Source organism: Amblyomma americanum, chromosome 3, assembly GCF_052857255.1.
Source record: "Amblyomma americanum isolate KBUSLIRL-KWMA chromosome 3, ASM5285725v1, whole genome shotgun sequence".
NCBI classification, from domain to species: Eukaryota; Metazoa; Arthropoda; class Arachnida; order Ixodida; family Ixodidae; genus Amblyomma; species Amblyomma americanum.
Window position 1 is genome coordinate 61,878,125 of NC_135499.1, and position 25,402 is coordinate 61,903,526.

General features: G+C 44.3%; 1 pseudogene; it reads left to right on the forward strand.

Moving 5' to 3' along the window:
- Positions 1-500: 500 nt before the first annotated feature.
- Positions 501-13,431, forward strand: LOC144126342 (uncharacterized; annotated as a pseudogene).
- The last annotated feature ends 11,971 nt before the right edge of the window (positions 13,432-25,402 follow it).

Here is a 25,402-nt window from a genome sequence, read left to right on the forward strand (position 1 = left end):
AACTCTTCCCTTGCACACAAGATCCACTGACAGGTAAAGTCAGGTGACAATGCATCATTCAAAGATGCTCCCAGTACATTGATGAGTTGTTCTGTTTGTCTACACCAAACTATGGCAAATAGCTGAAGCCAGCCTCATAACTTTATGCACACAAAAATAAAAACGGGTCATATTCCACAGTACAGCATCACACATCATATACAATTCTGACCTCATCTCACCTACTTAAACTCATGCAGGTCATAAACACACTGTGGGACAAGCTTCGGACCGAAACGTCATTAAAGTCCTAACATGCATTGAAACCGCCCCCACAGTCCAAAAAACTGGTCAGTGCCTGTGTGATATCGGAACACATTGAAGAACCCCACTGAAATCAATATGATAATCCGGAGCCCACTGCTCCATTATTTCTCATGTCCAACTTTAAGTAATAAAATGCAAATACTCTTAATGAACAGGAGCCCACCCAAACAATTAACAATCCATAATTAGTATCCATGGCACTGAGACAACAAGAAGATTGGACTATTGAGAACACAGAACAAGCTGACCAAGGTGTGTCGGTCCACTAGCTAATATTCTGACAAAGATGACGTCGAAATTTTCGGCAGCCCAGAAATCTTGAAACAGTGGCTGGTGGTATCGGACTTTGCATAACCTTTGTTTCATGTTATCAAGGGCGAGGCCAATGTCGTGGATGGTTCAGGATGAAGACATGATAGATGACTGTGGATCCTCTTAGCGTTTAATTATTGGGAGCTGGAGGTTAGCTAGCACACAGCAGACATGGAAAACATCAGTCATAAAAGGGGCGATCTCAGTTGGCAGCTTGTTGGTCAAGACATTCTATATTTTAATCGTCTGAATCATCCTTTCAACATGAGTCCTCACTTAAGCAATATTGTACGTGTCCCTAACCTCTTCTGATGTGAACTGAGATCCATGGAGAAATTGGGACATAACTAGTACAGCATTCTGGTTGCCTAGAATTTGTTGGATTGCATGAGAATCACCTGCATGCAAGAACTGTATCCCCAGCTTGAACAATGTCTAGAAAACCAGAATCAACTGTTATATGTGCATCAGATACCCTACCACCATAAGCTTTCGAGCAAAAACTTATCATCCCTCTTGTTGTTATGCACACCAAAAAACTTAAGTGTGTGTGCCCCTTTCTATTTTGAGTACAGGACTCGTTCTTGCTGCATTGTTGATGGCTGCTCAGTACGTATTTCCGTGCAGTCAATAATCATTGTGAATCCGGGATAATGCGCCCTGAAACTGTCTGGCATTGTGGCCTCACTCACTCGTGATGGAGGCCGAAAAATCAATTTCTTAGTTGCCACAAATAGCGTGTTCAGAACACTCTTGAAATTCCGCGATGCGGATGTTTCACTCAGAGAGAAAAGAACAGCCAGTGAAGAGTAGCTGATGCCAAGCTTCAACTTCATAACAAATAAACGAAGTCTATTTTGAGCAGTGACATCACATTTTCTTTCCGATGAAGGTGGCAGTATGCTTAGAAGCAATGCAAAGGCTACTTTGCTAACACTACAAAGATCTTGCAACGCATTTGCTGACTTTGCAATGCTGTCATAGCCAGAGAAGTGGCTAGTTCTGTGGTCAGGTCCACAGTGCTTGTAGTAACCTCTGGATGGTGTTGTACACTGCTGTCGCATGCCTCCAGGTGTGTTACTTGAGTTGATGCACCTGATTCATTGATGAGGCATATGAATATTGTAAAAATATTTTGGGACAAGCTTGCATCTTCATTTTGGGATTGCTGTGGAAAAAGGCGATAAGAAAGAATAGATACATACCAGCTTACAATGGGAACCTTATTTTCATTAATCGTAATGTGGTGCAAGTTATCGATAATAAATAAACATCTATATATGCCCCAACCAGAAAAGCGCTGTCACATTTGTGTTTTCAAGCTTCAAGGTTCGTTTATTACATGTTTATGGTACAAGGTTAGAGAAAAGCATTGGAATACAGAAGGAGGTCCCAAAGTCAGAGACTGTAGACGGTACCTCCTGTAAGAACAATTGTAAAAATGAATTACAGACAGCAGAGGCACAAAAAAATTAAAGTTTTTGGCATCATAAATGAGCAGTGAGTGAAATACGAGAAATAATGCAAACCCTTATTTGAATGAAAAATGATTACACAAATAATATCATCCAGACCAATACAAAAGACAACTCATTGAATAATATAAATGACAAAACTAGTACTGTATACCAAGTAAAATACTATTAGGGGATTGTAAAAACTGACGGAGAGCGGATTTAAAGGCACAGATATTAGGTGATTGCTTAATGCTAACTGGTAATGAGTTCCATAATGTGGTGGCAGTAAAACGAACTGTTTGCTTTCCATAATTAGTGTTAGGTTTAGGGAGTGAAAAGTTAATGTTATTAGCAAAACGCGTGTCGTTGCGACGCAGATTTTGATCACTGCTAGTTAACGAAAAAGGAAGTAGATTTCTAACAGATTTGTACATAAGGGTACACAATTTGTAGTCAATTATTTTGGGCAGTGATGAAATATCGTGTGTTAGGAGCAGACGAGTGGCATTTGCAGAGTTGTGACTATAAGTGATAATTCGAATTGCTTGATTTTGAATAGTTTGCAGAGAAGATAAATGCGAATGATACGTGTTTCCCCAAGATGAAATGCAATACTGAATATAGGAGAGGATGAACGAGTAATAGAGGGAAATGAGAATGGGAACACGGAAATACGGGCGAACTTTAATACTCTAATACCATACGCCATTTTTCGGAATATGGATGAGATGTCCTAAAAAGGATACGTGATCAGCTGAAAGGATTGAGTTTGACCCTATGCTAACCGACGGGTTTTCGCAAAGATTTTTTGAGGTTGCCTAAAAACTATAAAGCTGGATTTGGATGCATTATTGAACAGCAAATTATTTCTGCACTAATCGAATACATTCTGTGCATCAATGTTAAGTTTATCGGCCACTCTATTTATATGTGAATCTGAGGTTAAGATTGTTGTGTCGTCCGCATAAAGAAAACAGTTGGAATTATAAAGACACCTAGGGAGGTCATTGATATATAATAAAAATAGAAGAGGGCCAAGAAGGGAACCTTGCGGAACTCCAACATTAGTAGTCTTGAATTTTGAGTATGTTCCCGAGATGAACACGGCTTGTTTTCAATTGAATAAATAGCTTCTGATTAGCGAAAGTGCAGGCCCAGTTATACCGACAGCGTCAAGCTTATTGAATAAAATAGCATGGTTGAGGGAATAAAAACCTTTTGAAAGGTCAATAAATAATGCACCTGCAAAGATACCTGCGTCGATGTAGGATTTAATTTTATCGGTGAGGGCGAACACAGCTAATTCGGTGGAAAATCCCATTCTGAAACCGAACTGGTTAGGTGAGAGAATGTCAAATTTTGTTAGGTAATTGTTTATTCTGATAACAATGGCTTTCTCAATAATTTTACTGAAAAACGATAACATAGCGATTGGGCGGTAATTATAAATGATTTGTTTATCTCCCTTTTTGAAAACTGGAATTAGCTTTGCCTTTTTCAATGCAGGAGGGAAAGTGCTCGATTTCAAGACCAGATTGACAATATGGGCGAAGACATCGCAAATGAGATGCGCAATTAACTTAATATGGGATGATTGAATATTATCGAGACCTGGACTGGCGTCTTTCAGGTTGCGTATTATTTTGCCGATTTCATCAGGGGAGACAGGGAAAAGGAAAATGCTATGAGGAGATCGTTGTAATGTTTGATTAGCGGCCGTTTTAATACTCCTGAGGCTAGAGCAAATGATTCACTAAAGGCTTCAGCAATGTCTAAAGGTTTGGTATATGTTACCTTACCGGAAGTAATTGTTGATATAGGAGCTTTCGAGTTGTTTCTGTTTAGGAAGGAATTAATAACTTTCCATTGCTTATGAACGTTATTTCCAGCGTGATTTATTTCTCTTTCATAGTAATTTCTCTTCGCTGTTCCAAGGAGCAAACCTAATACATTAGAATGTTTCTTATAACGCGCTAAAAGCCTTAAGTTGAATGGTTGCTTTTTGCATTTTCTATATAGGTTATCTTTCTCTCTCCAACTGCTTAAAAGGCCAGAAGTCATCCAGGGATTATTAGGAGTTGAATACTTCTTATTGCAATTATATATAGTAGAACACTCATCGATAGTATTAGAGATAATAAGAAAGAACTGATTTAATGCACTATCGGTGTCATCAAGAGCCTTAACCACTGACCAGTCAATAATAGCAACCCGTTCAAGGAATAATTCAGAGTCCAATGTTTTTTAAATGAACTGAGTATGCCTAATGTCATAGTTAACACAGTTATCCAACTGTATGAAAATAGGGTAGTGATCTGTTATATCGGCTTTTATGGCACCTGCATCAGGGGCGGACATTAGGTTTGATAAAGCATGATCTATGAGGGAGCTTGAGCCAGTAGCGGAAATGCGTGTGGGAATGTTGATAAGATTTTCGAAGCCATGAATATTTAAAACTTCCATATAATCTGCATAAGAGTAGCAGTCGGGATCTAATGTGTTAATATTGATGTCATTCATTATTATAACATTTTTGCGTTCCATTGACAATACCCCTAAGACTGAGTGCAGAGCTGAGCAGAAATCTTTAACATGGGACGAGGGCGATCGGTATATGCAGCCAATGACTACATTTTTTCTATCTAGTGAAAAGAAAGATTCGTCTGCTTCGATCCATACAGATTCACAACTTTCCACTTTTAGCGATAGATCTAGTCGGCGACGATAGTGATAGCAAGAAGAAATAAAGATCGCTGTGCCACCATGCGCGCTATCGCTACGATGGCAGTATTCAGTGCTATATGAAGGCAACGTGTACAGGTTATTGTCGGCATCCGACAGCCAAGTTTCGCTCATGCAGATTACGGAGAACTGGTGTTGAGTGGCTGATAATAGGTTAGTAAAGTCGTCCGAATGTTTTCGTAGATTTCGCGCATTGAAATGAATAAAATACCTGCAAGAAGGGGTAAGATAAAATTTTAGATTAGAAGGCGTGAAGTATGAGGTCATACTGACGGAAGAGATTAGAAGAAAAATGCAGAATCTCAAGTGAAAATGGAAAGGTCGTATTCAGATTTAATGCGGAAAACATGACTGGTCTCGGTCTTACGTGCCAAAATTTGGCAGTTTTTCGTCCAGAGAAACAGCCACCCCTTTTCTTTCTTGAGTGTTCGTGCCTTACTTAGAAGTTTCATGTTTTCCGCATTAAGGTGGTCATTTACATAAACTGGCTCCTTTGCTACCCCTGGGAAACCCAACGTAGCGGTGTCAAGCCGTGACTTACGAGCTTTATTCATGAAGTCGTTTCTTTTAGCGCAGGAAATGAAGCGAGCAATGATGTTCTGCCCTGTCTGCGCGGGCACCCGAAGAACAATGTCAAGGCAGTGTCAACAGGGCAGCTTATTTTCTCTCCAATCGACGCTACAACTGTAACACAGTCCTCACCCTGTGTGCAAGGGACACCTTTGATTTCAACATTATTGATTCTGGAATATTGATCCTGATTGGCGATTTGATTTTTTAGCATTTCATTCTCGAGTTTAAGCGCTTTGTTTGCGGCCAAGAGATCCGCTTGACTACTTTGAACTTTTTCGACTATGTCATTCAAGAGCGTGAGACTAGCATCCATGTCAGACACTTCCTTAGCCAGTCCATCAACGTCTAGACCAGATTCTTGAAGCTTGATAGTTACTCTTGTGACAAGTTGATTAACAAAATAATTCATGTTGGCCTCAAATATTGACTCCAAACTCTCAATTTTTTTTAGCCAGCTCGACATTAGTGGGCATCATGAGAAAAGCGAAGACAATTAAAACAGCGAAGCAAGCAAACTTGGCGGCAGCAGTGGTTGCAGTCAAGGTAGTCAAAATTGCAAAAGATTAAAGGCACCAACCTGGGTGCACAAAGAACGATGCTTAGCGGTAGGTTCGATGACTGCAACCACTGCTGCAATGAAGCTGGGGGTCTCGAGGTGACCGCTTTTAAGGCCAGAAGAAGGATGCTTGCGCAAACGCTACAGTGAAGGCACGGTTCCGTGGTATACGTATCAATAAAGATAGCGTAGTACCGCCCCGTTGACGCGAGGCAGGAATGAGACCAGCTTGGAATCACCAGGCAGACGCTTGGCAGGCACTTTGGGATCTGCAGGGGCTTGGAAACCTAAGTGAACAAAGAACGATGCTTAGCGGTAGGTTCGATGACTGCAACCACTGCTGCAATCGTGTTATCGTGAAAAGCGAGGAGAAGGCAATGAGCAGTAATAGCGCAACACTGCTAACTTGTTGCCCATGCTACACAGGGGTGCGTAGCTCAACTTTGTATAATACAGAAGCACAAACTTAGTATCCTGTACAAATCCAACTTCTGCTCCCAAAATTTTCAGAAGCTTACCATGGATTTTGCTGTAGTCTGAAGCTCAGCAGCAACAGTGGACAGCAGATCCAAGCCCTCCGATAACCTCCCCTCATGCAACTCGTCCAGACCAGTTGCTTCAACACCTGTGGCAAAGCTGGTGGTGGCATTTGCTCCTGCTGCCTGAGCTGTGTTGGTAAAAGCTGATCCGAGACCATCAAATGATGCGGCAGCAAATGGTGTTGCAGTGGCAACAGGCGATTCAGGGGCAGCAGGAAAGGTGATTGACGACACCGACTGCCGCTCTTTCCACCTGCACATTAAACTGAAGCTTTAATTCCACTAAAACTTACTTGCGAGCACACATGGCTTTTGTTTTGGTACACGCATATATTCATATTTCCTGGTAGAGACCAGCCGCTTTACGGTGAGGCTAAATAAAAGGAGACATGCATCTGAGATCCCCAGCTTTCGCAGCAAGCAAGAGCCCAAGTGGCCCAACAGAGACAAGCTTACCTGTTAAATCTAGCCAGCTGGGCAGAAAGCGAAGTGGAACGTTTTTTGTACACTGCTGGGAAAATCTTAGGTACGTAGCCAGGATGGCTTTCAATTGTGCTTTTTTCGCCATTCACAAAGTGCTTGACGAAAATTCTAGAATCCCTATTTGGCTGCCAGCTTGAGAAGTCCCCAAACTGAAACGAGTAAAACACATGTAATTAACATCAATTTGCTGCAACAGATGCAGCTGAGTCAACCATCGAAAGGGTCATTATTAAAACAGGAAAATGCGCTACGCATAGAATTTATTTATCTGGGCATTGCATACCTCACACACCTCACAAACAGTTTTCTTCCTTGCTTGAATGCGGGAACAATTTTTCGCTTTCAAGAACAGAGAGCAGATTACGCACTAATGCAACATTTAGGAATAAATCGCATAAACGAACAGCAAAAGCGGATATTAAAGGCGCCTGACAGCGCCAGGCACTGGGCGTTTTTTTTTAGTGCGTAAGCACTAATTCGGTGGGTACCGACCCACAGCAAAATCGTCCGTGTTGTCTGCTCGCAGCTGGCCTAGCGCGAGCGCTCCGTCCCGCAACACGGCCCGCTCATCGTCGTCTTCTACGTGGCACAAATCCGTGCTTTTGTACTGATTCAGATGTAGTAAACGTTCTCAGCAGTTTTTGCCCGCTGGCGTCAACCCCCCATCGCCGCGAGGAGCATGTAGTATCAAGAAAAATAAAGTATCACCAAACAGAGGACGGCTTCTTTCGTTGTACTTGCGGTGAACATATCTGCAAGTAGTTTGGTCGTCATTCTCAGATAACAAACGACGAAGCACAGTGCGTCGCGAACTCGTGCCAAAGGTCATGGTGCACTTCGTTTATTTCGACAGGACGATATGCCTCCTCGTGCAAACCACCCGTACCCTGACAAACAAAATTGTTACCCTACAGAGACAACTGAAAAACGAAACCTCGTCTTTGGCTACTTTGTAACATGAAGAATTTAACATTCATAAAAAGCAATTCACTTACTTGACTCGTCGCACAGCGCTAATCCATTTCTGCATGTGTGTTTTCTCCCAAGACTTTGACGGAAAGCTGTACAGCTTCACGCCCGGCGTCCCTTCGCGACTGTGGCAGTCTGACAGAGCAATACCTGCGCCCACCTTTCTTCGCAGCTTTGGCAGGAGAGCGATGGCACGATTCCGATTATGCTATCGAAAAAGAAGAGCCCAGAAATCCCACCCTAAGCAACGGCAGCCATGAAAGGCCCGTGCACGCCGACGCCTTCGTGCTTCTTGTATGGGTTGTCAGAGGGCGCGGCCTGTTCAGTCAAACTGCATTGCAGGGTGCCTAATCGCCGTCATGCCAACCACAGGCCAAACACGTCTAGTCGTAGCTGCGGCATTTCAGTGGATCGCGCTCCACCATAGCGAGTGCCGGGGAGACGAGGAGACAGCGAGGGGAAAGGCTCATTCCTTTTTTTTTTGAGAAATTTTGTTGTAGCAAGAGAAATGGCAGCGTCGGGCGTCGAAAAGGAGCATACACCTCCATGTTCCTGGTACTGGCTCCTTCCTCCTCTCGAGCCCACGGAAATAATTTCAAGCGTGAAAAAAGGGGTTTGGGGGGCGCTGAAAGCACAACTTAAACCGCGAAGAAAAGTGAGGAACTTGAAAAAGCTCTAAGCCATGAACCAAAAGTGCCCGAGAGCCCCGCGGTCCTCCGATTGTTGTAAACCGGACCCCGCTTCCGACGCGCGCGCGAATGCCCGTGCGCAGGCGCGGATATCGGCATGTACAGATGTACAGAAGTGCACGGTCTTGAAAAAAGGGTACTATGAGACTTGAAGGAACGGGGAGGGAAGGAAACGAGCGACAGGATTCCGGAATGCTTGGGGGATGCGTCATAGGTGTTTTTTGGTGTGAATAACGCTTTGGTGTGGATAAAGCTCGTCCTGTTGACAAGACGATAAGGTGTTGACGAGACGATAAGAAAAAAAGAGAGACGACGTGAGGATGTCTAATACTTTCTGAGTGCAAAAGGAACAACAAGAATGAATAACGAGCCTCGTGTTCGGCGCCGGAAATTTTCAAAGCAAAAAATTTGCAGCTTGGTCATCGATTTCACCAAAAAGGCTCCAAATACAAGCGTAATGTCTGCGCTCGTTTCCTGTAGCCTGTTTGGCTCAAGATGTTGATAAAAGTGGTTCTATGAAAATGCAAAAAAATGTGCAAAAATAACTGAAAATAGCATGCACAATATGTGTGCGAGTGTTTCATATGTGACACATGAGGCAATCAAAGTAGAATAATACACGTCCAAGCAACACAATTTTTCAATACAATGATTCGCTAGCAGACAGAACAATCCTGTACATTTTAAGCACCACAAGGTAGACATGCCGGTCTCAGCAATGGCCATGCGGCCTGCCCACACGTGTTTGAAGTAGCCAAGAGAAAGCAAAGAGAAACGAGTGCAATTGCGAGCGGTAAGAGCTTCCGATGCTTTTATTAAATAAAGGCGATGTTTATGAGCAAAAACGTATGCAAGAGCCATAAGTACAAAACAATCCAACGCATAGTAAGGTGACAAAACCAATTTGCAACCATAAGAAAGCTAGCCACGTTAGCTTCACGGCTTGACAAGGCAGACGCGTTTTCTGTTTTTGTTTTTTAAATTTAAGTTATACCTCTTTTCTTTCTCGTCATGTGCCTCTTAACGCAGTTTTTGTACAGCAAGTGATCATGTCCGCTGTTCATTTTCGATAAAGCCTCAATCTCGCTTTATTCACACCATCTATTTCATCGGAAAGGGTGTTTCACATTCCATTAAAAGAGGATTAAAAATGTGATGTGCAGTAGGCAGGCGAAACCAACGACGTATTGCTTTCCGTCGTGTGGCACTCCTCAGAGAAATTTTAAATTCCACTTAATTAATTAGCTAAGAGTAATTATGAAAAACTTAATATGCACTTAAGGGACACGTGCGTTTCTTTAGGTTGTAGAGGGGGTTACGATCGAAGAACCAATCCGGTTTTTGTAGCAAGGTATCGTCGGCGTGGTCATTTTTCCAGAATTTAGAGCCCGCGAAATATGACAAAAAAAAACACATGATTGAGCACTTAGGCTACCCTGTTGGAGCACTGCCAAGCGCGTTCTAAATGGAAGATGCGCGCGCGCTCACCGTCTGGAAGTGGTGGCGCCGCTCTCAACATAGTTGGCTTGAGCCACCGCCCGATGTAAAGGGTTCAGCCGTATCCATCCATCCATCCATCCATCCATCCATCCATCCATCCATCCATCCATCCATCCATCCATCCATCCATCCATCCACATCCATCCATCCATCCATCCATCCATCCATCCATCCATCCATCCATCCATCCATCCATCCATCCATCCATCCATCAATCTTCAAAGTGCGTTAGCACATTCTTCGTGAACATGGAAAACTTGTGGTGTGCGATGCAGTTTGACGAGCAGGTAGCGCCGTCTAGCGGCTGAAGCAATAAGCTTCGAGGCGCGCCTTCCTGATCGCTCGCTCATTCCTCGCATTGCTGCCGTTGTGTTAGCGTGGACGTTTTCGGCATTTGCCTGACTTTTGTCTTTCGCGTTCCCTTTTCTGGAGTTTATGGCCCAGTGGCGTAATCGCAATCGTGCAGTGACTCGACAGTCACAAAGAAAAAACGTGGACGCAGATGTTGCTGCGTCAAAGACTGTCACAGTCGTGAAGGCACGCCAGGACTGAAGCTTTACAGCTTCCCTTCGAAACCGTGGGAGAAGACACGGAGGCAGAAATGGATTGTCGCCATGCGACGAGTGAAGTGAAATCTATCTGTGAGCGGAAATCGCCGCGTTTCACGAAAACGTTCAAGGACGCCAATCATTCCTTGTTCAGCGGCAGTCGGGATTTGGCCCGAGGCAATCGCCTCGACGTCGCAGTTGATTCTGTTTGGTTATTTTTTAACTGTTTGTAGTTGAATAACTTGTCGGGTTCGCAGACATCATGCTTTACCCCGTGTGTTCTACTCTCTCTGCTCATGCTTGTGTGCTTGTTGATGTTTTTGCGAAAGGTGACCCGGCTACTCGAGACGTGCTCACCTTAAGTGCTTAGCAAAAATGCATGTTTGATGTTATCGATCCTTTGCTTTGATCAAGTATCATTTTACCTGATACTACATGCTCTTTCTTCATGGTGCACACGGTTGGCGTTTGCGGCCGAGATAAATACAGGGTCCAGCGCAGTCGCCCGCGTTTCTTATCCGCGGCTTACTTTTTCATTCATGCTGCTTAACCGGAACTGTAGCATTTGTGCAGAATGTGTGGTTTATTCTTAAACACGAAAAAAATGTAGCGACATCCAAGCAAGAAAGAAAATGCGTAAAGCGCGTAAGGTATTAAAGCCTAGACGAATAATTGCATGCGCAGCCAATTTTTTTTAACCACTCGTTTTCATTGATTGACACAGCGTCATCATAAAGCACCACAGATGTCATTCCTCATATTTTACTTATTTCAGTTCGGAAGATTCTTCAGCATGGCAGCCCAGTCGTGACTCAAGGGTGTGCTCCAAACATTTTGTAAATGGAGAAAAAGCACAATTGAGAATCACCCAGGTTATTTGCCTACCATATTTCCAAAGGTCTACAACAGGCGGCCCACTTCGCCTACTGGTCAAGTGGCTAGATTTAAAAGGTAACCTTTCATGTGCTGCGTTACTGCATGAGCTTTGATTTGCAGAGAAATTTGGTACACAACAATACTCTATATCCTTTCCCGTTTAGCGTGGAACATTTGGCCCTGCCAAATAAATGAGCATATGCTTGTAAATGTGGCCAACACAGTGGTCAGGTTTTTCATATGAATCAGTAACATTAAATTCTGTTAAATGTGCAGGTGGAAACAGCGGCATTCTATGTCAACACCTGCTGGGGCTTTATCATTTGTTGCCACGGTGTCATCTGCTGTACCCGTCCCTGTTTCGACCAACTCATCTGAGGCAGCAGAAGCCAGCAATACCAACTTCCTTGCCAAAGCTTATATCTCAACTATCTCAGACCAGTTGCAGGAGGGAAGCTCTAATTTGGAACTGCTGTCAGCTGTTGCTACTGAGCTTAAGATTGCAGCAACCTCGGTGGTATGCATTTGAGTTCAATGTGTGGAATTTTACAGCAAAATGTGGTGCTTTGTAACATCCCATTTCAAGCAGTGCATCTGTGTGTAGCACAAGCAGTAAGTTAGCTCTGCTATTCCTCTATCTTGCTTGTTCCCTTTTTCATTCTGTGTAACACTTACTGCAAAAAATGTTTCTTAGTTGCATGCCTAAAATGATCATCTACTGTCAGTAACTGTGCACATTATTAGCGATTAATATTAGCTTTTCACTGTAACTCAGCAAGTCTGCCTTTTTTTCAATTTTACACAGGGAACGCAAACTGAAGACCCAAGCTTGTCAAGAAAGACCTTTTCAGTGTTCGTGTGCCTTGTGAATGAATCTGGTGCATCAACCCAAGTGACCCATCTTGAGTCGTGTGACAACCGCATTCAGCACACGCCAGAGGTTAGTAGTAGGCACTGTGGCCCTGACCACAGAACCAGCTACTTTTCTCGCTATGACAGTGTTACAAAGTCTACAAATGCATTGCAGGATTTGTGCAGTGTCAGCACAACAGTGTTTGCAATGCTGTTGAGCATGTTGCCCGCTTCATCGGAAAGAAAATGTGATTTGACCTCCGAGAATAGGCTTCTGTTGTTCTTGATGAAGTTAAAGCTCGGGATTACCTATTCTTCACTTGCTGTCCAGTTCACTGTCAGTGAAACATCAGCATCCCGTCACTTCAAAAGTGCTTTAAAGACGCTTGCTGTAGCAACGACATAATGGATTTTTCGCCCCCCTTCAAATGTGATCAAGGCCATGATGCCAGAAAGTTTTAAAGCTATCCAGGATGCACAATGATCATTGACTGCACAGAAATTCGTACAGAGCAGCCAGCAACTGCGCAGCAGGAGAGAGTCCTCTATTCGAACTATAAAGGGGCATACACTGTAAAGTTTTTAGTGGGAATAACACCGAGAGGCATGATTTGTTTTTGCTCTAAAGCTTACGGTGGTAGACTGTCTGATGCCCATATAACTGTAGATTCTGCTTTCCTTGACCTTGTGCAGCCTGGGGATACAATTCTAGCTGACAAGGGTTTCCCAGGCATACAACCAGTTCTGGGGAATCAAAATGCTGTTCTTGTCATGCCCCCCTTTCTCCATGGCTCTCAGTTTATGCCAGAAGAACTTAGGGACACATACAATATTGCTCAAGTGAGGATACATGTCGAGAGAATGATTCAGAGAATTAAGATATATAATATCTTGAATAACAGAGTACCAACTGAGCTCATCCCATGCATGACTGATGTTTTTAATATCTGCTGCGTGCTAGCTAACCTCCAGCTACCGATAATTAAACGCAAAGAGCATCCACAGCCATCTGCAGTGTCCACATCATGAGCCATACACTTCAGAGGCATCAGTCCACTAGCCATTGCTTCAACAAGAGGACTTCATTTAGTTTGGTTTTTAGGGTTCTGCGTGTGCCCAAAGCGATCGACTCAGGCTATCAGGGACACCATAGTGGAGGGCTCTGGCAACTTTTCACCACTCGGGGTTCTTTAATGTGTACTGACACCGTACAGTACATGGGCCTTTAACATTTCGCCTTCATCAAAATACAACCGCGACGGCCAGGATCGAACCCGCATCTTTCGAGTCAGCAGCTGAGTGCCATAGCCACTGAGCCCCACAGCGGCTCACATGGACCAGGCTTGATCTGTGCTGCCCGAGGTTGAAAAGGTCTTGTTGAAATGTTTGGTAGTGGACTGAGCGTCCCAACATTTGTTCATGTTTTTTCATGTTGTTACGGATTTTTTTGCTGCTTGTCTGCCACGGGTATTCACATTGGAATATTTGTTTTGTTTGGTTGGTGATGTTTAATATCCTGAAGCAACTTAAGCTATGAGGGACATCACGGTTGAGGACCAGAAGAATTTTAGCCACGAGGTGTTGTTTACATAGTACCAACATAGTTTTGTATCATACCTCCTGCATTTCACCTCCACCAATATTTTGTGGTCGTGGCTGGGGTCAGAATATTTATTTGTGCATGCTTCTTGATATACTGTATTTGTATTTGAATGTTTTGAAATTGAACGTTGGCTATATATATGTAAAGGAGTTCGTGTTTTTCATTTTCTGTCACATTGCGGAGGGAAAGAAGAACATGAGTTGTGCTCACAATGAAAATGCATTTATTGTATTGTTGTAACCAAGTTTGTGACCCAGCATGCTGGCCACCCTGACTGCCACTCTGATTAGCAAGCCTTTCTCTTGAACAAGGTCGTGGTGCAATTCCTTGTGCTCACTTGGTCTCAACATAAAACTTATGACACCATCACTCCTTGGAAACCTAGCAGGCTGAGGTGTCATCATGGCCTTGCTGTCCTTTCACAGCACGTTGTCTACCTGGCGTCTTCGCAGCTTGTCAATCCACTTGAGCTGCAAACAGAGTTCTTGTAATAGGATGCTTGAAAATGTAATTTTAGGTGGCATAGATTTTCTGCAGCTCTGCACAATAATACCTTGGTGCATGTGTTGCTTTGTCAAAGGCTTCATGCAAGATGAAAACTATATCGTTCTGGCTACAAAAATATTCTTGCCCCATACCGTAATTTATATTTAGTTGCCCCTTTTGTGGCAATTAATTCAGGTAATGGTACAGTGGCCGGTACGAGTGATGTGGGGCACCGTGGGAACAGCTTTCATTTTATGGTTCGGGAGGAGTTTTGCTCACCATACGACTCACGGAGATTCCACAGTAAGTGCATTGAAAGCTTAAGAAATGATCAACTTGTTTGCTTTGTGCAGCTCTACCACTAAGAACTTTTCTGTAGCTTTTGAATGCGATATGACCTGCCTTCCTTTCATATGATGAGTACGAGCCTTGCTCATAAATTAAATTATGCTCTTCAAATTTGCTTTTTGACAGTAGTGTCATTTGCCATTTTGACTCTCATTAGTAGCAGTGCTGAAGATGATTGATTCCTTTCCCGTCGCATAAAAGAAAGAACTTGAATTATTTCATCAGGGAGGTGCAGTGAAGACTGGACATTATTGCTCCTGCAATGCATCATTTTGGGTCTGCTGGGCAGTGGAAGTCGAGCTTTTGAGAATGTTAGTGGCAAAGGAGTTGAAGTTAGCATTTTAGTTACATGTTCTTTCATGCCTACCCTTTGGAATACAGGAGTGAAATTATGTAATGTTTAAGCTGTGCCAAGGGTCACATATACCTACCACATGCATGAAGCCTGGAGACCATGGCACCTCTCAGCACTTCTGCACCTGCGCATTGACTCATGTGTATCAGTCAAATGTCATTTGGATGTTGTAGCTAGAAGGGGATGACACTGTACTGTGTGTGTGGTAGACTTTGTGTCTGTTTGCATTGTCCTTATGAATTCTTGGCATTTTGCCTTTGGTACAAACAGCCTTTTTGCCTGTTTTGAAGATGTTTGTGGCCATTCCACTACTGTGGAATTTAGCTGTATATCTGCAAAAAGTGTGTCTAGTTCTTTTCTCGCTTTTAGTGCAACTGCTCATTATGTTGCATGACCCCGAAGTTGGAGATGTGGTAAATAGTGGTGATGATTATCAACTCCCTAACTGCTTTGTAATATTCCCAATTATGTACGCTTGACATTTGGCATTTTGTGTCGCGCAGGAAGAGTTGGAAATGTGAAATGTTTTCTTCGTTACCTGTGGGCAGCAAAGTCTGGCACTACAAGGAAATCTCAGTAAACATTGTATTTGGCTGCAGCAGGCAGAAGGAAGCTGAAATAAAACTTTTCAAGGCCTGATATTGCCTCTTGTAGAAAGCAGTCATCTCTGCCGACATGTACAGTTACATCTTCTTTCTTGGAATACACAAAAAAAAGCATTTCTTTACATTGAGAAGGTACATTAAAATTTGTACTTGAGTATAATATTTGTGGGACTTTTTCAGTCTTGGCTCCTTGCAAGTACCTTGAATATAATCGAGGATGCTCTCCCCTGAGCTGCTAAACATATCACTCTCTTTGCATTTATGGGGACACTTTATCTCTAGGAGGCACGTTTCTCCATCCAAGGAAAATATGCCATCAGGGCTGCCACACAGCCAAGGCTGGTCGGAGTGGATGACCAGACCCATCTGAAATAATTAGCAGTTATGTTTCATTCAGACAGAACAGATGCTTGAGCAATATCTAGCTTGTCAATGGCTTCCATAATTAAGGCCAAATAAGACACTGGTCTGTCAATCTCTTCAAAGTTTACTGCAGGGCAGTTCCACAAAGTATGTTTTATTTCAGTGGCGTGGACAAGAATATCTTTTCAATCATCAAATAAAAACAAATGTCTGTCCCATGCTGAAATGCGCAGTGCCCAACAACTGTCAATATTCAGGATTTTTCAGCTTGGGCAGTGCTTTTTTTCTCTAAACCACACTCACACTCATACACACTCACCTCCACAACTTCAACACCTTGTTGACTCTCAAACTTTGTCCGAGCCAGCGGTTCTGTGCGCAGTCCTGTATGTGAGAAGATAAAATAAAAATATTGTTTGGAAGCTTTGTCAATGTGTTGCATTGAATATACAGCAGTTAAATCAGGAAGCAAAGGCGATTGGAGCCATTGCAAGGATCGGTGAATGGCTTCTCTCATTATAATGTTCTGCTCTGTATTCCGCAAGAAAAAATGCACAACTGCATACGTACCATATGCTGTAGCCTCGGAGGAAAATGGCCTCGTATGCAAGACGGTCCTTGCAACTTCATCAGGCTTCCGTCGTGCATGCAGTACTGTGTGCCCAGTGGTGCTGCTGATTCTGAACCTTTTTTCTTTGTGCCACCTAAATTAGAGTTCACATACATATCACAGGCATGAAGTACGCATGTACCTATTTAACAGATGAGCAACGATGTCTGCTGTCACTGTTTCTATGCCTGACACAGCTTGATTGGCCCATGGTCCCAACACACAGGTCAGATATTGACCCACAGGCAATATTTTCATCATAAAATGTTTTCTCTTGCTGAGTCATCCTCTCTACGTGGTCTTTGGGCTTAATAGTTTGCTTTGGGTATGTGCCCGATACTTGCAGGTCGTGCAAAGCCGTGCTAGGTGCTGGAAGCAGCTGCATAATTTTTTGCACCTGCAACAACTGTTTGGCCTTTTTTTCGGCTTCGATGGTAACTAAGTCAATCTTACTCTTAGCCATCTCTGTCAGAGTGTCTGTGAAAGGCGAAATGATGCCCGGAAAGTACTCCAAGGCATAAGATAGAGAGAGTTCTGCAGGCTTTCTGTTCCCTACAAAGAGGCTGTTGTAGTCTGGGAGCAAGAATGACGAAATTAACTACATATTAGGCAATAGAAATGTAATGGATACTCTGGGTTGACCGCAGAACCACATAAAAACTGATAGCTAGAAACGCGATAGAACAGATGCAATAATAGATAACTAGGTTTTGCAAGGAAGGCAAAAGGTTACATCAGGTTCATGCAAGCAGAGCTGTCCCCTGAAACGGCAGCATATGCACAATGTAACAACATAAAACAAAGTTGATCATACCTCCGAACAGTTCTGCGATGCTGGCCTTATCATTTAGCAGCGGCTTCCCTGCCGACTTGCCCCATTCCTGTGGCGCACTCGTGCAAGATTCCGGGTCAATGTCATTTAAATAAAAAGCAACTGCGGCGCAGTGCTTTCAGTTGTTCATGCTGCCGTACCGACAAGCGCACTCGCCGCTTTCTATTTTTCGGGGCTGCATCGTCAGCTGTGAATTGAAATCGGCGGAAAAGGAAGGTAACAAAAAGCGCGAAACCCAGTAAACACAAATGAAGTCGTAACAAATGTTGAACGTCAGCAAGAGATTGCAAATGATTTTCTCGAGCCTTGTTTAAATGCAAGCTAATATCACACATCCGTACAGCTAGGCCACGTGTTACTTACCTTGAGACTAACGCTCTACACGTGCTTGCTCTGTTGTGAAAGACATTTTGCAGATATTTCAGTTCATTCCACTTCGAGGACACCATACACATGGCCGCTTTCAAACAAGCGGCGTCCTTTACGCAGTATTGATGGCCGAAAGTATTCGTCGAGACCGTCGACAGACCTGAAACCGCAGTGAAGGACCCGCGACATCTCGGGTGTTAGCGGTCTCAACTGAATGCTTACGAACGATGCTAAGTTCGCTGCAAAACGTAGCAGAACGATGCCGACGAAAAAAATCTGCGCTGTGCACCGTTGAGAACCGATGAAATAACAGATGCAAGAACAACGGAACGCAACGCTAGCACGACGGCAACACGGGAAGAAAGACTGGACGGAGCCACGGAGCGCCTACGTGTTTGGCGACACTTCCGTGTGGTGGCGCGGACGGCAGCGCGCTGGTGGCGCCGCCCGACGATTGCAGGGTGCCTATATATGTGATAGGCAGGTCACAGACAGCCATTTAAGACGGGGCATTTACTGAGACATCACATAGACAAAGCAAAAAATGTAAAGGAAGCAGTAAAGTCCCATATTTAAAGTAGGCTCCTTTTCTATTATTGTCATTTTGCAGCCCGGCGAACTGAGCAGCGGCCGCTCACTGGGGCATGGTTGAAGCGCACGTGGAGTTTGTTCACATTACCTCCGTTCGTTCAATATGGTAGCTCATGAGCACAGTCCCATGATTGTTTTATATTTTGCGGACTTTAACCACCTGAAAAAATTATACGTAGGAGGCGTTGTTAAAAAAAATTGATTGGATCTTTCTTAACCGCCTGTGCAACTTGACGGAAAGCACGTCACCCTGAAGAGATTATTTCAGATTTCACATAATTAACTTTAGCTAACTAACTTATAACCCGGAACTTAAAAAGTGCTGTGAGAAGACTCCCATGACGGGAAAGAGTGGGTCGTTGTTTTCAGGTAGCTCCGGTACGCCACTTATTTTTAAAAACCTTGGTTGAAGTTACGTCTTACACTTGATATGTCAGATGATTAGAGGAGAGCAATGGCCTATTTTGCCCAGCCTGTTAAAATGGCTTTGCGAATCATGCAGAAACATTCCAAAACGAGGACCATTGTTGACTGTGTAACGGAGCGGCAGTGCTAGTATGGGAGGCATAGTGGATAACTAGGGCCACTATGGGAAATGTAACTGAGTGGCATTGCCAACATTGGGGAAATAGTGGTCAACAGAGGCCATTGTTGGCAGTGTAACGAAGCGGCACAGCAAGTATTGGGAGAAGGGAGGTGAAGTAGGGCCATTATTCGTACCGTCAAATAGTGGCCTTGCCTATGTTGGGGACGCATCGGGCAGGTAGGGCCATCATTTAACTTGTAAGACAGTGGCATTGCCTATATTGAGAGCACAGTTGCGACTTTGGTCCTTTGTAGGACCGACATTTGTCAACAGATTTAAAATATCGGTCAGATGGCCTGTGCTGCCTGGGTAGACTACAGGTCCATCAAAGCTCTCACACACTACATTGTTCAATGGTGGTCAGCAGGAAAACAATAACACAATAACTGAAATCAGCCAACGTCCGCTTCATCCTGAAACCAGACGAACCCGTCCTCATCTCCAACCAGATGCCAATCTCCCTCACATCATATATCAGGAAAACCATAGAGCATGTAGTCCTCAACTGGCTACAAAGCACCTGAACAAGGAAAACATCCTGCCCACCACTATGTAAGGTTTTCGACCTTGAATATCTACCTAACACGTCCTAGTTCAACTCAGACTTGACATCTCATAAGAAATCAATCGAATGGGCACCGAGGGCATTCTCGCCTCTGACCTCAAAGGTGATCTCGACAACCTAAATCACTCTGCCATCCTAAAAATAAACGTGCAAGAAGGCAAATGCGAACCCCAAATGGACTGCTACGTCTGTGACTTGCTCGCCGGATACACATCTACCTTCGGCATATGCTCGCTCACAATGCTTCATATACATTGGGAGCGTCGGAACGCCGTAGGGCGCCATTATATTTCCGATACTCCTTAACATCGCTCGACTAAACCTGCCGAAAAGCCTTAGCAACGTAGCGGGCATGGGACACAGCACCTGCAGCGCGCTCATAGCATTCCTGTTTCATTCTGCGCCGTAACATGTCACTGGGAGAGGTCATCGCTGAAACGGCCCGGTATCTTTCGCCGCATGGCAGACTCGCTGTTTTCCAGTAAAGTGCATGCTACTTCGAGAATTAGCTTTATAGACGGCAGATACGATAGCTGGGCTAAAAAGAAACGTAATTTACTTGTCCCTGCCGTCTGCCCTAAATGGGACGTCTAGATTAGAGATGGGAGGGCTCGAAAATAAAATTTAAAGAACTGTTTTTTTTTCTTCTTTTTTTCCCAAGGTATGAAAACAGGAAAGAAACCAGGCACTGACTGGTGCCAATCAGCAGAAAACTATTGAAAATCTATGTGCTGAGCAATAAAATTCTGCTAAACGGTTGCGTCAAAAGAATCACAGAAAACTTCACAGCAAGCGTGCCATTCTCCATTTATTGTGATTAGTTTTGGCAGCAATTCGCTATGAAACCATTTTAGAAGAGAGCCTAAATTACTGAGGGGCTTTAGTATGCTGTGTTCTTGTATTGCCCCTTTTGCATTGCGTTCGTCGGGAGCGGCTACCTACCACCACGAGCACTGCTGAACCGTACTGTTTTGCACTTCCGCTTTACATATGTGAACGTGGGTATACATGGCAATATTTTGGAAGCGAATTTTTACCGCAGCTATGATAACATTCTTATCAATGTATTAGTTGTGTACCACATATTAATGCGTAAATCACGTTCACCTCTTCTGAAAAGACAGAGAAGATGGGTTTAGATTCTGGCATTGGCAACAATAAAGCGCTCATTTGTTTTTTGGTATTAGCATACGCCTCATGTAGCTGATTGTCCAGGATGGTGATATTAGATACAAAAAGTTCTATTCGCGACATCAATTACGAATTGCGCCGTATCACGTGCCATACTTTGAAGAAGATACTGTGGCGCTTGGGAAGCAATTATCACCATATCTCTCAGGTCAATCAGTCCTGACAAACGTAGCCTGAAACGGAAAATATAAAGAATGTTATTCATCTTTTCATATTTTATTTTACATTTTCGGTTAAGGCATTGCTACATTGCCAAAGGTTTGCTTTTAGGAAAAAAGCGATAAATATTCAATCGTAAGTGTAATCGACTGCGAGTACACACGGTGATAAGAGCGTGATAAGAGGATTAACATGCAAATACGTGCAGAAATTGCTGTCAGCAAAGATTACTCCGAATTCCTGCTGTAGTCCTTTCCGTCGTCACTTATCAAAACCCCAGTTTCTAAGCTCTAGGTTGGAGCGGATGAAAGCCAGTTTCTGCACTCTACGCGCTTTGATCTTATACCAGTTCTTAGGGGGGACACTGCCGAACCTTAAACCGTACTTTCACAGGCAACTTTCGAGGGTAGAACTTGTAGAAGGCGAGACGCAACCAATGTGAGAGGCTCGGTAGCAGAATTGCCTTGCTACAAAGGGGATGGCGAGACGTGGTTCGCCGAGTCGTCGAGCCCTTTCCTGGACCAGGCGCCTCAGCGGGTCCTGCATTCGGCGAGATTCGAAATCACTTTTCGGACGCTCAGATCGAGGCCCTCTGCTGTATGTGTGATATAGTCAAAGCATGTTGCACGTCTTCTTGACTTAGAAATCGTCCTCTTTACCTCGAATCAAGCAAATTTGACGCTGCATGTGTTGGACGGAAGATGAAATCGCATTTGATAATGAGAATTTTCAATAGTTTTTTCTCGATTGTCGTCCGAATAGGATTAGGAAAGGCCTTTTCCCATTATGTAGACACACTGAGCAAGATCTCGTGAACGTCTCATAAGCGAGCGCTGTGAGACTCAGTTTCGGAAATTGCATGAAGAATCGGGCTCAGCATGTCAAAAATAATCTGAAAATAGCTCCAGAAATGGTCTTCATCCAATACTGTTGTCCTGATTTCTTTGCTCACTCCCAGTTCAGTGGTAACCACGGTTTTTTGTAGAGCTTCTTTGTTCTTCAGAAGGCTTTGGAGCGGCATCACAACACCTGCCCCGCGTGTTTCAGGAGGTTGTTCGAGAATGGTCTTATTTCCATCGCAGAACTCTAGCTGTTTCTTTGTAAAATGAGCAGATACCGCATGAGAGTGCTTCACATGCTTTATCACATATTTAGCCTTCCTAAATTCTTGAAGAGTCATCATCTTAACCATGCCTGACAAAGGGAATTTTGATGCCGGGGCGCAGCAAACCAACGTAGTGACCGTGGGATATTGCTGCTTTACGATCGCCAATGCGGCCTTCATGTTACTAGCGTTGTCTGTAAGCAAGGCAAAAAATTTTGCTGCCCAAGTTTTTCTATTACGTTCGAAACCTCCCCTGCTATCTACTGTCCTGTGTGCCAATAATCATCTGTTTCCACGGCACTGTAGAAGATTGGTTTCGGTGTAGCCACAACAAAGTTCGTGCCGCTCACCGCGCGCACATTGGTCCAGCTGTCAGTAAGCAATGAGGTGCTGAGCGCAGAACTGAATTTTTCTTCCATTTGTGCCATCACCCAGACGTAGTAAGCTTCCAAAAGCCGCCCGTCCAGCGAATACCTTGACGGCGGCGCAAATGCAGCTCGAAATCTTCCCGCCAATACTTGTTTTTGCGAGCGGCAATGGTGCTCCACTAGAGTTTATCGCTCGTGCCAGTGCCTTATCAAGTTTGTTTTTAAACTCTGGTGTAACCCTGTCAAAGAATGCTGCTATGGAAACTTTCTGAGTGGCTAGTCCGCTAGCCTCTTTCTTCTACGCCATGCTGTCATTTTTTGATGACAGGCTCTACGACTTCACAACTTCAACGTGTGTGCATTTGGAGCAACTGTACCCAGATGACGTTTCCGAAGCTTCGTGTTGTACCGATAGTGCAGAGGATCTAATGTCCGGTGGATATTTCCGGCACTTTGCAATGTGGCTCCTCAAACGCGTTGCATTCGGAAACTCGTACTTGGCGCAGCAGAATCTGCCGACCGTTGATCCCTTACCGCTGTTGAATGCGTCTTAGTTCGTCCAGATGTTCGGACGAGGTATCATCATGGTTGCGACGGCAAGGAATTCAAGACCAATGCCGCACGCCACCACGGCAATCCAGGAGAAGTGAGCGCACCTCACGAATCAAAACTCACTTCGCTGTCCCCGGATCGCTCTCAAAAAGCGCGCACTAGCGCGCGTTAACGTTTCTAGACGGTGCTTGAGTGAACAAGAGTAATGGGTAGTGTTCTCACTGCGCCGCGTCCCCATAGGCCGCTGTGAAGCCGCCGGTGCCGACAATTTTTAATTTCCGGCTTGCCCACTAGGTGCCGCCGCTGTTCCGAACACTGCAGTCGCCGCAGCAAAAGGAGGCGCGGTCAAGCTGTGGCATATTGCAAGTTGCGCGTCCACGGCGTGGGTGCCGCCACGGTCGAAACGATTGCAGCGATCCTAGTATCGGCGGTAAACGCGGATGAAGTTAAGCCTAATTAAAGTGATATTTCTCGACCACAATAGATAAGAAAAACATGCTTTTGAACTAAATTAAAATCAGTGATGACTAATAAAATTAAAATATAAGAAAAAATGACTTGGGAAAATGACACATCGGGTCAGCGCCGCGAGCAGCGCAACCGGCGTAGCTGGAAACGACCGCGCGGGCAGCGTAGGCGAAAGTAGGAGAAACGAAACTAGCCTGTCCGACGCTGCCGACGTAACGTATACACGGGAGCAGCGCAGAGTGGTACCGCACATCCAACAAGAGCGGACAACGCTTCTTCAGTGTTCCTGCCCACCTCAGGTATTTATGAATTCACTGCATATTTATCCCTCTTGGCGTAACAAGTTCACATAACCGTTGCGTCCTTCGTGTCTTTGTTTTGGTCGCCGTTGACCGTTGCGATTTGAAATTGCCGATGGAATACAACGAATTTCGCCTGGTGCCGTTTGCTGCAGCGGCTTTGCTTTTGCGAGATACGTTTAAAAAGTACGTTTGGACTCGTTAAAAGAAAGATAAGGAGCCGTGATGCAGTTCTGGATGGCCCGACTTGGCATTGCGTTTCTTAAGTGTGGGACCGCTCGCTACTTTGTTTTGCTTGCTTACATTTGTTTGTTTGTGCCTCACCGTCTGGCTTAATCTTAAGTGTCTCGCTGTTACAGTTAGGTATAGTTTTATGGAATTTAGAGCTTGCATCTATATTGCGTGCGTATTGTTCGTGTGTGTGTTTTTTGCAGCCGTTATGAGAGCGTCGCATTCAGAATTATCGCTTAGGCCTCACTAACACAAGTAGGTTGGGGCAGCGCTCTGAAAATCCAAAGCGCGCTGTGCGCTGCATACAGAAAAGCCGTAGGAGTTGTTTTTTTAGATGCACAGGAAGCGTTGATTGGCGATATTCGTGCTGAACTGCCCAGTGTGCCTCGCGGAAGCGTTGCTCGAAACTATTGTGTATCGTAGCGCTGCCACTCCAGACACAGCTTTTACATGGTACAACCTGCCGCCTGCACTAAGCATTCTAAATTTCCCTCAGCCTTCCACCCCGGCTGTCCCTGACGTTTATCGCTCTAAGCGCGCACGATTGACCATATACTGGAGGTCAGCAAGCTCTCCATAGTATTCCTATCTCGTGACGTATCTCTTATCTCGTTCCTTTCTGTCGTGTCTGCTTCAGTGAAGCTCCCAGAAACAATTTCGCCTAGTTTGTTATGGCTTTTTCGCGGTTTCACGGCGCTTCCGCCGCTTGGGGGAATGGGAGCCCGAGGGCGCTTTAGGGTTTTATAAGCGAGCAGCGCCTTTTGCGCGGGCCGCTTTTTTTTTAGCTTTTCTGGACCCATCATTGTTCTCTCCTCCTTTCTTTTTCACATACGCCGCCTGGCGGCGGTGGGTCTCTCAGCGGACAATCCGTATTTCTAAATTGCCTAGACACAGGATCCATATCATCGTTCGCTTCTTGATTTCATCAAATCAGCCCACCTTTTTTCATTTATTTAAGCAGCTTACTCATCTCTCATTTGATAGCTTTATGCCCTGAGGCAAGAAACATCGCGTGAAAAAAAAGACCTCTTTTGATCTGAGAGCTACTGAGTGTACATGTAGGAGAGCACATTTTGCAGCAGACGCCGGCTCTGTCCATGAGCGACACCAACTTTTCATACTTCTCAAAGATAATGGTGGTTCTGAGCGCTTCTTCATATTTGCTGCCGCAACCTCTGAAGAATGTCTATATTATTAAACGAATTATATTCCACCTTCAGACAAGAAATCGCGTAGCGTGCCCAGTGCCCACATATCGAATGTGTGTAAGAATCTGGTTGAAAAGATGCCAAACCAACAAGGTATGTTTTGTTA